Genomic DNA, 3,502 nt, shown 5'->3' on the forward strand with positions numbered 1-3,502 from the left:
AACTCACTGAATGAATTGTGGTTGGCTCTCTAAGCAAACACTAGCAGAGATCAGGTTCATTGTTTACTCCACGAGTAAGTCAAATGTAGATAGAGTTGTGTAGTTAGAGAAGGAGTAGATCCCATTTTCACCAATATTTTGATAAAAAATGAAAGGTAGTCATGATAAGAGAAGGACTCCGGTCAACAGGGATCATGAGTGTCCTCCACAATGGCTGGACAATAATACTGAAGCCAACTCATTTTTTTAAAACATTGTAATAAAAAAAATCATCCTTATTTTAAGCAAAAAGAAAAAAATAAATCCCACCAGTTTGTCTTATCTCTGAACTCTGGAGCTATGCCAGGCAGTTCATTCCGTTACATGTAATGTGTCTTCTAGCATTTGAAAATGTATTCCAGGGCGGCTGGAGCGGCGCAGGCGGTCGAGCGGGACGGGCTGGGTCGGCGGGGCTGCAGCTGCGAGGAGGAGCGGCGGGGCTGCGCTTGGCAACCGAAGGGACAGCGCGCGGGCGGCCGAGGATGCTGCGGGGCGGCTGCGCCGGCGCCCCTCGCTAGTGACCGCTGTTCCGCGCCTCGGGCGGCCGAGGCGGGCTCGGCGCGCAGTTGCTGCTCCGCGCACGCGCCCGGCAGCGCTCCTGGTGCTTACAGCGCGAGACAGCGCGGCCCTCAGGAGCTGGACGAATGTATGACAACATGTCCACGATGGTGTACATAAAGGAAGACAAGTTGGAGAAGCTGACGCAGGATGAAATTATTTCTAAGACAAAGCAAGTAATTCAGGGGCTGGAGGCTTTGAAGAATGAGCACAATTCCATTTTACAAAGTTTACTGGAGACACTGAAGTGTTTGAAGAAAGATGATGAAAGTAACCTGGTGGAGGAGAAATCAAACATGATCAGAAAGTCACTGGAGATGTTGGAGCTTGGCCTGAGTGAGACACAGGTTATGATGGCTTTGTCAAATCACCTGAATGCTGTGGAGTCTGAGAAACAGAAACTGCGTGCACAGGTTCGTCGTCTGTGCCAGGAGAATCAGTGGCTACGGGATGAACTGGCCAACACGCAGCAGAAACTGCAGAAGAGTGAGCAGTCTGTGGCTCAACTGGAGGAGGAGAAGAAGCATCTCAAGTTTATGAATCAGCGTTGGCTCAAGCCTGTAATCCCAGCACTTTGGGAGGCCGAGGCGGGTGGATCACAAGGTCAAGAGATCGAGACCATCCTGGTCAACATGGTGAAACCCCGTCTCTACTAATACAAAAAATTAGCTGGGCACGGTGGCGCGTGCCTGTAATCCCAGCTACTTAGGAGGCTGAGGCAGGAGAATTGCCTGAATCCAGGAGGAGGAGGTTGTGGTGAGCCGAGATCGCGCCATTGCACTCCAGCCTGGGTAACAAGAGCGAAACTCCGTCTCAAAAAAAAAAAAATAATAATAAAAATACGATGATGACATTTCCCCATCTGAGGACAAAGACACTGATTCTACCAAAGAGCCTCTGGATGACCTTTTCCCCAACGATGAAGACGACCCAGAGCAAGGAATCCAGCAGCAGCACAGCAGTGCAGCCACGGCTGCCCAGCAAGGCGGCTACGAGATTCCTGCGCGGCTGCGTACGCTCCACAACCTGGTGATCCAGTATGCCTCGCAGGGGCGCTACGAGGTGGCCGTGCCCCTCTACAAGCAGGCCCTGGGGGACCTGGAGAAGACTTCAGGACACGACCACCCGGACGTGGCCACCATGCTCAACATCCTGGCCTTGGTGTACAGGGATCAGAATAAATACAAAGATGCAGCTAACCTACTGAATGATGCCTTGGCTATCCGTGAGAAAACTCTGGGCAAAGATCATCCTGCAGTGGCAGCGACTTTGAATAACCTTGCAGTCCTTTATGGTAAAAGAGGGAAGTACAAAGAAGCAGAGCCATTGTGTAAAAGAGCTCTGGAAATCCGAGAAAAGGTTTTGGGGAAGGATCACCCCGATGTTGCCAAGCAGTTAAATAACTTGGCCTTACTGTGCCAGAACCAGGGCAAGTATGAAGAAATAGAATATTATCAAAGAGCCCTTGAGATCTACCAGACAAAACTGGGACCTCATGACCCCAACGTGGCTAAGACGAAAAATAACCTGGCATCCTGCTATCTGAAGCAAGGAAAGTTCAAGCAGGCAGAAACGCTGTACAAAGAAATTCTCACTCGTGCACATTAAAGGGAGTTTGGTTCTGTAGATGATGAAAATAAACCCATTTGGACACATGCTGAAGAAAGAGAAGAATGCAAAGGAAAGCAAAAGGATGGGACATCTTTTGGAGAGTATGGCGGCTGGTACAAAGCCTGCAAAGTTGATAGTCCAACTGTTACAACCACTCTAAAAAACCTAGGGGCACTTTATAGACGTCAAGGCAAATTTGAAGCTGCAGAAACGTTAGAAGAAGCTGCCATGAGGTCTCGTAAACAGGGTCTTGACAATGTTCACAAACAAGAGGGTGGCAGAAGTGCTCAATGACCCTGAGAACATGGAGAAGCGCAGGAGCCGTGAGAGCCTCAACGTGGACGCGGTCAAGTACGAGAGTGGCCCTGACGGAGGGGAGGAAGTGAGTATGAGGGTAGAGTGGAACGGGATGAGAAAAATGAAGCTCAGGCTGGTTAAATGACTTGCTCAGCATCCCATGGCCTAGCCGCCCGTGACTCTCACACTGTCTCCTGCATGACGGGTGGCGCCTCCCACAGCTTCCCTTCTCTCTCCAGTGCTGCCCGCTGTGTCTAGCGGCCCCCTAGGATCTTGTCAGCGCTGCACCTCTCTGTGACTGAACATTCCTTTCGGTGCTGCTGTCTTTTTGGGGGGTTCCTGATTTCTGTATATATGTAGCTTTGCCAGATATGTACTTAGTGATATAAATTGTATTAATAAAATCCATTTACTGTGTAATACACGGCTTTAAAAATAAGAGCGATAGCTGTTCACCCTGATAACAGGTAGTTAAGTGTCACACAAGGTGTTGTTGCAATGACATGATGACCTGTTGACATAACTAAGCCTTAGAGCAAGGCATGTGCCGCACGTGCTCCGTGGTACTTAGAGCCCTAAGGGGCCCCAAGCGGACTCTGGGTCTCCCTAGGATATGCCCCAGTAGCATTTGCTGTGTAGTCTGTGTGTGAAATTTGGGCATTCTGCTTTTCTTTACTAATCTTGAAGTGCTCAGTGATCTGTGTATTTGTGTCTTTCTAACTTCTAATAAACTCACTCCGACTGACCTGTGTCTTGGTGTCTGTCCGCTTGGTAGAACTTCTCACTCTTTATCCATGAAACGCCACATGGCACAGCTGCTGAGGGTCATGGGGTGACTGTTCATCTCACCAAGGAGTTTCTTCCGAGAATAAATGTTGCTGTATGCACATTTTCTTTACTCTGTGTTTTTAATTATCATGTTCAGATACTGCCAAGTATTTCACTTAGTAATACCTGAATCAGTTAAGATGAGAGCTTGGCCACTCTCACCTCCCTA

The 3,502-nt window shown here is 48.9% G+C and overlaps 1 pseudogene; it reads left to right on the forward strand.

The window, feature by feature from the left end:
- Window positions 1-659: 659 nt before the first annotated feature.
- LOC105713796 (kinesin light chain 1-like) lies at window positions 660-2,961 on the forward strand (annotated as a pseudogene).
- The last annotated feature ends 541 nt before the right edge of the window (window positions 2,962-3,502 follow it).

This window comes from Aotus nancymaae, unplaced genomic scaffold (assembly GCF_030222135.1).
Source record: "Aotus nancymaae isolate 86718 unplaced genomic scaffold, 86718_ANA_hifiasm-v0.15.2.pri h1tg000022l_1, whole genome shotgun sequence".
NCBI lineage: Eukaryota > Metazoa > Chordata > Mammalia > Primates > Aotidae > Aotus > Aotus nancymaae.